This window comes from Falco cherrug, chromosome 7 (assembly GCF_023634085.1).
Source record: "Falco cherrug isolate bFalChe1 chromosome 7, bFalChe1.pri, whole genome shotgun sequence".
Lineage (NCBI taxonomy): Eukaryota > Metazoa > Chordata > Aves > Falconiformes > Falconidae > Falco > Falco cherrug.
The window spans coordinates 20520844-20531186 of NC_073703.1; the positions used below are offsets into that span (position 1 = coordinate 20520844).

A 10343-nucleotide genomic window follows, 5' to 3' on the forward strand; every position below is an offset into this window, starting at 1 on the left:
GTAGTGGTCTTTGAAACTCAAGACAACACAGCAACCCTGTAAAATCTGGTAGCAGTCAGGATGACCACTCTTAATAGACAGAAAAGCTACAGATTAGAAGAAAATATCAAAGGGGGGGGAGGGAGGGGGAAGGATATGCATAGTAACAGTGTTTAATACAATATTTCATTCCCAGGAGACTGATTTGGTGTGGGTATATATATATATATATATGAGTACAGCAGCTCTGAAGCAATCTTGCTTCTGAACAAGAAACAAGCAATCCCATCTCCATGTGCTCTCCCTGATGTGTTGAAAAGACATCTCTCTTGGCTTTTAGAGTGTGAATTTTGAGGCCTATTTTAAGATTTGACTAAACCAAAAGGGTGCACTTGCCCTTGCACTGAAATGATATTTTTGTAGTAGCTGGTAGCAGTGATTCTAGAGAGCAACATCAGCTGCTTGATGTCATTTCACTCTTGGTGATGGAGGGGGGGATGTAAATCCTATGTCATTCCAGACCAGAATCTGGTCTGTCCAACCTTCATTCTCTTTAGCTGCTCCAGTCTTCAGTAAGGAGGCACTCAGGAATATATTACCATTTTGCTGGGGCAGGAAACGACAAAGTTATCTAGCACTTCCGAGACTCCCTAGAAAGACAGGCTAACCAGCAAAGTACAGCAGATGATATTCTGGTTTTGAAGGGCACACTGGGTGACAGAAAGTCCACCCAAGTACCTTTGTTTCTATCTAGTGCATGAAGGCATTAAATATGTGGAAGGCTGTGTGGGAATCTTAGTTTATTATTCTTTCTCCCACATAAAGATCAGCTATTTCGCTGAATGCCAAACACTGCTACTCCTCTGGGGAGGTTCCTGCAATACTGCTTAGACAGGTGCTGTCCTTGTGGACCTTGGGCTTCTCACTCACCCTATGTTATCACTTGTATAGAGGGGGGGAAAATGCTATTTAGAAGCACTTGTCTGAATGTGTTTGGAACCATCCAGCACCAAAAAAAAAACCCAAAAAAAACAACAGACAGACATGGAGCCTGAAATTTTTGTTCCTTGGTAGTTGTTTATCCTGGTTTACTGTAGACAGCACACTGATGACTTGAGAGTCTTGTGTTTCATACAATTTGAGGCAGGTATCACCTTGATTCTGTTTCATTCAGGCTCCCTACTTCTACCTAAACATTCACTCTTTCAGAGCCTGCACTTCAAAAATTCCTGTCACTTCCTCTTCCTCCTCAGGGTATTTTCATATACAGACATACCACTACCATCAATACAGATGTTGTCTTGTTTCCCTCCTCCTTTCCTTTCTTCCTCTCATGTTCCCTTGCTTTCCAATACGCTAATTTTATTCCTCTAATCAGTTTAGAACTCCTAAAGTAACCCAGCACTTACAGGTCTACAGGTCTCTCCCTTAAGGAGAACATGAGCTTTCTCCAACTTTTATTACCATAACCACTTCAAAAGTGCCTGCCCTGTCACAAATGCTTTGTGACATGAGTTGCTTCCACCTGGCTTTTGATGCACTTTGTTTCTTCCATAGTATGAAATGCTGTAATGAAATCTTCCTGTGACTGAGAATTTTGGGGTGCTACAGGGTCACTTTGCATGAGACCAGCAGTCTTCTGCATGGCAGGATACTTAAGGAGCCCCTTCCAGAGGGGCACTACCCAAAGGTAGGCACAGTATGTTTGTACAGAATTGAGGTGACATTGTCACTGCTCTCTGTTGCTAGTTTGTAGTGTAATTAAGGTTTACATCAACTGTTAGAATGCCAGAACACCAAGATATCCAAGGTCTTCTACATTTATTCCTACACTTACTTCTTCAGCAGCTTACCCACAGGAACAGACCACATAGTGATCCCAGGGGATCATTCTGATGTCATTCTTAAAACCTCAGCTGAATGAAGCTCTCTCTGCGGACTCAGGCTCTTAACACAGTGAGATGGAATGGTGAAAGCCTACACATAAGAATATGAATTCTCCATCTCTGTTTATCTGCTAAAATATGAATTTTCTGTTCAATTTTTACTGGCATTACTATCTCACTAAATCCCTGGGAGAACCCTGCAGTGTCCTGCCAAGATAATCACTTGGCTGTCACTCACAAGAAATCCGAAGTGGAACAACTGGAAAGCAGAGATGACTCTTCTACAGTCACAGCAAGAAAAACACCTTACTGGAGAAAATGGAAGTAAACCCAGGAAGTCTTACATTCCCATGTTAGACAACACCACTCGGCATTCTGGACTACAGTGGTCAAGCGTCCAGATCTGCACACGCACCAGAACAGTGTTGCCACTCATGGTTAGTGTTACAAAACTATTATGTTGGGTTGTGAGCTGCTTGTTTGTTCTTCTTAAGAAGCCGCTGCTATACTCTTGACAGTAGAAAGTAACTTGCCTGCTATGACCACGTTATGAAATTCTTAGGTAAATCTAACCACTGTGCTCAGGTGAAAGAACTTCTTCAAGGATTAAATTCTTCAAGGATTTAGCCAGTGAACCCTTAACACACAAAGGTAGATGACATACAAAAGAAAACTTCCAAGGTCAGGCCTCTCTCTTGCAGAAACATTTTAAGGAATAAAACCAGCAGATTTCACTCTTTGAAAATGATCAGTGTTACAGTATAACTGACTTGAGGAGAGGAACTTCTGCAAAGGTTGACAAGTGCGTCTGTGAAGGGGATCTCTCAGAAAGTAAAAGGAAAGACAGAAGTCTGGAAATAATGCTAGCTGGCAACATGCGCACAAATATTCCCAACATCATTGTATCAAACAAAGTTCAAAACCTACTTCATTCAATTAATAGAATGGAAATACTCAACCTGATTTCTAAGTAACAATAACAAAAACAACAAGTTACTCCTACGTGGCTGAATCTTCATAACTAGAAGCACTATTTTCTGAAGAAAAACTTCATCTTCATAGGTCAAAACAGACAGCTATCCCAATACTCCTCCGTACAGCTCCCACTGGTAGTCCAGGTAGGTATGCACAGATGTCTGCATTGCAGAAGCACTGCTATTTGAAAATCCTTATCTAGACTCCAAACCTCACACTGGTTATAACCGACATATTTCTCCATTCCAAGATTTTTTATATACCTTTTTGCCAACTTTCCTTTCCTCTTCATTTACTTTATTTCAAAAGAAAATGATCCCTTCATGCATGAGTATACTACAGGATATGCATCTCCAGCAGTATTTCATGCAACCCTGTCATCGGAGAACAATGATACTTATCCTTGTCATCCCTACCTACACAGCTTCTAGTTCTCCCTCTTTTGCTTAGGTGGAAGTACCTATCAATCCCCCAGTGTTCTGTATCAGTCTCTGCTCAGCTCTAACTTACTCCTTTTGAAGTGCAAGTCACCTTCCTCTGCTGCAGCAGGTGAATGAAGACAGTAAATACTGCAACAAAAAAGGAATATCATGTACTCAAATGACAGTGCGTTTACCTACCAGCATCAGAAACAAACAGTTCATTCTATGTGTGTTTTTACCAGTTGTATAAGACTTTTCTTCTTGAGAACACTATCATTAGCCAAGATGAGACTTAAGGTCAGACAAAACTGAGAATTGGAACAAAAGCCCTCTTTTCACGGATGCCATGATACAGCCTAAGTGCTGCATGTTCAGCTTCTGCAGGCAGCACAAGCCTACAGCACTGAACACTTCAAGAAACACATGATGCTTTCTTGAGCTGCTTTTCACACAGCTCTCAAGGGAAAATGGGTCCTCAGGAAAAAAAAAAAAAAGAAAAACACCAAAAAAAAACCCACTTGCATTTTAATGTTCTCTGCAGTAGACTAAAAGCATTTGCAAGTATCCAAAGTACTTATAATGAACATTTGACTCAGCAATTGCATGTTTTCTGGAATGTCTAAAAACTCGTGAATTCTGATTCTGCTTCCAGCTCTTCCTCTTAACTTGTGAAGTGCATGAGACTGCATCAGTGCTTTATTTCCTTCAGCTGTAAGAACTACCATTATGTCTCTTGCACTAATATTGCAAGGCTTTAACAGCCTCACAAGAGTGCCAAAAAATACTACATAGAAAGGTTCTCGCTTGCAAGAAGTATGTTCTTCATTCTGTTTATATATTTCAAGCAATAGGGAGGCTTATAGTAAGGTATTAGTTTGTCCTAATAGTAATGTACTATTACACGGGCAATAGAGGCCAATGTATCATGCTGATATTATACTCCATCTTTGTTGAGATGCAAGGATTAGCCCTAGAATGGAAGCTCTAGTTCTTTCTAAAAAACCCCTCTGACTTCTAGAAACACATCTGCTTCTTGTACCATGTATGGATGAGCACAAACATACAACTGTTCACAGGATCACAGAACAATTCTGGTCGGAAAGAATGTCAGAGGTCTGTTGTCCAACACACTGCTCAAGCCAGGGTCATCCGTGAGGCCTGATCAGGTTCCTCAGGGCATTATCCAGTCTGGTCTTAAAAATCTCCTGGGACAGAGACCACACAAGCTCACTGGGCTCCCTGTTCCCATGTGCAATTGTCCTTCTGGGACAAAAAGTTCTGTTTATATGTAGTTTGAACCTCTCATTTCAACATATGCCTATTGTCTCTCATTCCCTACCATGTACTGCTGTGATGAGTCTGGCTCCACTTCCCTGAAGACCTCCTAAGTACTGGAAGGCTGCTGCTAGGTCCCCCAAAGCCTCCCTTTCTGCAGGCTGAGCAAGTCGCACTCCCTCGCCCTCTCCTCACAGAGCGTGGCCTCCAGCCCCACCACTTTGGTGGCCTCTGGGGAACTCCAGTTCATTAGTATTTTCCTTGTACCAGAGGGGACCAAAACCAGACACAGCATCATAGATGTGGTCTACTGAATGATAAATAGAGGGGGACAGCACCTTCGCTTGATCTACTGGCTGCACTCTTGTCCATACAGACCAGGATGCTCCTGGCTGCCTTTGTTGCCAGGGTATATGGCTGGTTCACGTGCAGTTTGCTGTTCAGCAGGACCTCTGGGCCTTCCTGGCACGGCTGCTCCCCAGCCACTATCATTGTAATGGCTTAAACCACAAAGGCATTGCCTTGTTTATTTAAACACAGATTACAAGGGAAATGGATATAAAAAGTCTGCAAAAGCACCTAAAACTCAATGTGTTCAAAGGCTACAACCAAGATTTTGTTCTGGACAAAATCAGGATCTTCTGTATTTCTCTCTGCGAGCTGGCAGCCTGGAACAGATGACTTCTTGTTAGATTTCCCTGCCTTCGGCACAGGAATATAAACTGGAAGACGTTTAAACCATGGTATTTTCACAAATTATTTCTTAGCAAATGTTCTTATCAGAACAATTGCAGAGATGGTAAAATTATGCTTCTTGAAGTGGTTTCTCATGTTCACAGCCTTAAGCAAAGGTCACTTTTTAAAGACCTAGCTCTTGTTTAAATTCATGTCCAGTCTCCAACCTGAACAGGCATTACCCAAGTAACTGCACAAAAAATGCTTTTCGAGATTCTTCCTTAGTATCATAAGATTTTCACCAGAAGAGCTGAGCACCTACAGCCTTTTCAAGAACATTTTATGATCAGAGGATCAAGGGGCAGAAATTATGCAGCTGCTGATTAGAAGCAACACTGCATTTTTAAAAATAGGTTTTGGTATTTCCAAGTGCAGATAAGGGCTAAACTATCGGAAAATTTAGATTCAGGAAGCCCAACAACCAAGATATACAAGAACAAGCCTGCAGCCTGAAATCCTGTGAGCCCAGAGTGGAGTAAGGACAGTGGCTTCCCCTTTAGTAGCTCAGTGCTCATAGAACAACATACAGAAAGAAAAGCTCTTTCACCCTCGTCTGTCCCGTACAGAGGAGAATCTGGACTATACAGTGATAAATTACAATCTTGTGCTTTAACATAAAACTTCAATGTTATGATTTTCAACGCATGGACAACCAGCATGTACTGTGTTTTTACTTAAGTGGCAGTAAAGAATTAGACTAAAATTCCTGCCTTTTAAAATTACCTTACGTGGAAATACTATTGCTTACACACAACCATGTAAAACTGCAATAGCAGTTGCTTCTGTTTTTCAGTTCTGCTGGTTGAGTAATGAGGTATTCTTGGGTAACAGGCATAATACATGAAATATTATTCTGCAAATGGACTTCCCAGCCCTTCCTGGGAATTCCTGGGAGACTATAGGATGGCCTTGACCAGGTAATACAACTGGAACACTACTCGCATTTTTTACCCAAACTGGTGAGAGCAATTTAAGACTTTTCTTAAACATCAGTGCAATGCAGATTATCTCTATACAATGGACACCGTATGATCTCCTGACTTTATTTACATTTCTTTTCTTGTATGCCCTCACTAGCATGCAACAACCACCAAAACGACATTGAGGATGCAAAGTACATAACTCTGAAAGCGCCGGCTGCTAGTTGAGGCAAAATAAGCCAGTCTCTGCCTTTCCAAGATGCGGCTCCAAACACAGCATTCCCTTCCCCTCTCCCCCACCCCCACCCCTTTTGTTACGGCAACACCCCCCCCACCCCCCCATCATATTCAAAAAACTGATCAAAACTGGGAATCGGCCCATGCTATGTCTCACGCCGTTTATCCCGACAAAAATCAAGTATTTGATCGAGCAGCTCCTCAGGATGAAGGGAACGGGACGAGTGCAGGAAGAGCTCCGGTCCGTGCGCTGCACCGGAGGCACGAAGGCAGAACCAAACTCCCGGCGGTGCTGCAGCGCTGCGGGCCCCTCGCACCGCCGCGGCCGCTCAAGCCTCCCGCCCTCCCACCCGGCGGCGGGGGGCGCAGCGCCGCCGCCTCCCGCAGTACCGCAAGCGGACGCTGCGGCCCGGCGGGGCTCGGGGCGGCCCGGCGGGATGGGTGGCGGGCAGCCGGTGGCGGGCGGGCAGGCAGCGTTCCCCGGCGCAGCCCGGCCACGGCCAGCTCGCCGGCTGACAGGAGGTGGCGGCGCCGCGGCTCCCCCCACCGAGGCGGGCAGGAGAGCGGCTCGGCGCCAGCAGGGACATGCGGGCGGCAGCCCCCTGTGCCGGCGCCCCCCGCCGCCGCGCCGTGCCGAGGGGCTCCCCTGCACCCCGGCTCGCCGTCCGCCTGCCCGGCTGCCGCAGGACGGGGCTGAGGCGGGGGCAGCTGCTGGCGGGGCGCGCAGCCCCCGGGCACGGTGTCGAGAGGGGCGAGGTCCGCGCTGGCGCGGGGCGGGGATGGCCGCGGCGTCCCCTCAGCGCCCGCCCGGCCCCGCGGGCTCCCCGCTCCCCTGAGGGGACCCGCAAGGATGCTGCCGCCCCACCCCTGGCGGAGCCGCCGCTCCCCGCGACCACTCCGGCCGCCGGTCCCCCGCCCCGCGGCCCTGCTCCTTACCCCTGCTGGCAGCGGCGGGGCCGGTCCCCACCCCGCGCCGCGGCGGGGACGCGGGGGCAGCTGCAGCCGCTCTTTTGTGTGCCTGCCTCAGCGCCACACACCGAGGCGGCTGCTGGGCCCGGGAAGCTGCGTGCGAGAATACCGCGGGCCGCCCGGGAACCTGCATGGCGCATAGCCCGGCCGCCGCCGCGCCTCAGGGGTCCCGCCCCGGCGTCCCCCGCCCCGCCTCAGCCCCGCCGCCCCGGCCCGCGCCCGCCGCCGCTCGGTTGCCCCCGGGGCTGCCTGCCGGCCTCCGCGCCCGGCGGCGCTCGCCGCTCGCAGGGTCCTGCTCGGCCGGTGGGCGGAGGTGGCGGCGGCCGGACCCCCGGGCTGCCCCACCGCGGGCGGGCGGGCGGGATTTGTGCGCCCCGAGTTTCTCACAAAATGGCGCAACGAGCGGTGGCCCCCGGTACGGACTAACCTGCCGGCCGCGCCCTCCGCAGGTACTGCGAGACGAAGGCCCAGCTCTGCGCCGGCTTCGCACCTGCCCGCGGAGGAGCTGGGCCGGCCCCGGAGGCCGAGGTGAGGCGGCTGCGGGGTGCGTGGGGCCTGCACCCCGGGGCTGCAGCGGGGGCCGCCCCGCGGCGAGGGGGGGCTCACTGCAGCATGGGCCGCCCCGCAGCAGCCCTCAAACAGCAGGGGTAGGCGGGCGTGTTTGCTGGAGGCCTCCAGGCCCGCTGTGACACGTGGTGAGGCCACCCTGCACCTCCGGGTGCTGCACCTCGGGGCTGTGCTCCTCAGGGCCCTGCTTCCATGACAGGCCATAGCATATGTTGGTTTCTGTGAGTCTTCCAGACTGTATTTCTGTGAAACGCATTCCCGAGTGCCAGCTAGTTCATGACCTCAAGTTTCCCCATTGCTTGAGGTGCTCCAGTGCAACAAAAATGAAATTAAATGCCAGAGTTTGACCATTACAGCAGGGGACAGCGCTGGAGTTGGTCACATTCCATCATATGTCCAAATTAATGAGATCAAATAATGATTTTTATGCCCTTGTGCAAATAATACAAAGATCCCCCAGAAAGATAATGGAAGATGCAACGTGTAATATTTAAAAGCTCAGTGAAGGGGATTTCTTCAAGAACGTTTCTTACGGTGAATGACAAACACAGTTGGTTCCATGGCCCTTTTTTTTAGAAAGTTAACTAGAGCTTTCTACCGCAGCTAGGTGATGGTGGTGATTCTTTGTAAATAAGTAACATGTGACATCAAGTGCTCCTAATTAGGCCAATTATGACACGACTTGCTCATAAGTATGCAAATTTGAGACTTGTAGGTATTCTTGAGTATAAGAAGTGGTCTTTCTTGTGATGGCAAAAGTGAAAAGCTGTCGTAATTATATTTCTTCCAGATCAGCTAGATATTAATGTTCATTATAATAGCTGTGTGTCCAACTTGGTGTGCTTTTGTTTGTCCTGGGGTAGCTCTACCAGTTCCTTAGCACCAAGCCAAATTCCCTGTACATGCATAGGTCCTTTCTGGAAACAATATTTCATGGGGGATTTTATTCTTGTTTTTTTGTTCAGTTGTAAAGGTTTCTGTTAAGAATCACTAACTACAGAGTTGCCATTTGCTACTGAAAGGCTATTCTCTTGTCATGGTTTTCTATAGTGACTTTTCTCACCTGTCCCTTTCTGTATCCTAATTACTTGACTGATATTGGTTCTCTTCTAAAGATAATGAGAACTCAAAAGTTATGTAAACTCTAATGTATGTGTGTTTTACACAGAGCTACGGGATGTTTCATATGATTTGTAGACGGGTTGTTTAAATATTTGACAAATCATGTTTTAATTCATACTATTAATTCTCAAAAAATGTTAACTTGAAGTAGCCTCGTGTGCATAAGGAAGTTTTCACTTTCTCAATCAGTATACCAAAAGCAGTATTCCAGCTTGATAGGACAGATATATGTTTTCTTTTTGAAGTTACTGCAGCTGCAAGTATTGTACCACAACTGACCTCTCAAAGACTGCAGGGGTCCCAGAGGCGTGGGATGTATTTTGAAACTTCTTAAATTTAAGTTCCTTACAAACATTCTCCCTCTACCTAATTTTGGAGACTGACTCAGACAGATGGTTATTATAGAAAATTATGTATCAAAATGAAAGGTAAAAATAGGGTGCATAATATCAGTCCAATAATGCACGTCTCTGCTACTCTTCAATTCCTAGAAATAATCTTTTCCATACAAGCCTGCCACAGATGGAGAAGTAGGATATTCCCCCTATTTAATGCAAACTGTGCATTGTCACATATGCCTACAGAGTACCCACAGTTACTAGTTACTTCATAACTTTTGTTTTTAAAATAATGGTTTAAACCTATCTTTATTACAGAAAAAATGCGATGTTGAAAATAAGTAAAAATCTTCATTAAAGATCTATTTTACAGAAGATTTTAGTACCTATTTTCTATTTTCATGTTAAAAAAGCACAACTGTTAAAAGATCACTTTAGATTACACCTAGAAAAGTCAAGGAGTGGTTCAAAATGTATCATTATTTCTAAATGTTTAGGAGAGAACTATTTCTCATCTGTGAATCTACACTATAAACTTTGCAGTTAACAATGCTGTTTAACCATATGCAAGACAGTGCAAATGAACATGAAACCAGATAGATTACATAATTTTATAGATATTTAAGGATTATACCATCCCAGGAGGCAAACCACCGCCTTCAAAGTAAGATAAATCTATATTTCATAAAATGTTCAAAGTGCTTTGAAAATACTTATCAAAGGTGACAGATTTCATTTAGCATTCCTAAGAAGGTGAGGTCTTCCATTTTAAAATGTCAGCATTGGTCCAATTAATTTATACATTGTTGTTAGTTTTGATTTCCATATTAATCTTACATGATTTGATGTTCCAAGTTTGAACTGCCAGTTACTTTTCTGTGTCTAGTGCCACCCAGCACCCTTATGAGAAGCACCAGG

General features: G+C 46.1%; 1 protein-coding gene across 5 annotated transcripts in view; it reads right to left on the reverse strand.

The window, feature by feature from the left end:
* APBA2 (amyloid beta precursor protein binding family A member 2) overlaps positions 1-7521 on the reverse strand; it is a 106310-nt gene extending 98789 nt beyond the window's left edge. For 4 of the 5 annotated variants that reach the window (XR_008733223.1, XM_055716599.1, XM_055716597.1 and 1 more), the window contains exon 1: positions 7366-7521. The gene's annotated coding sequence lies outside the window, so the exon portion shown is untranslated. The remainder of the gene's footprint in view (positions 1-7365) is intronic. The other variant, XM_055716598.1, reaches the window with a different exon arrangement.
* Positions 7522-10343: the final 2822 nt, after the last annotated feature.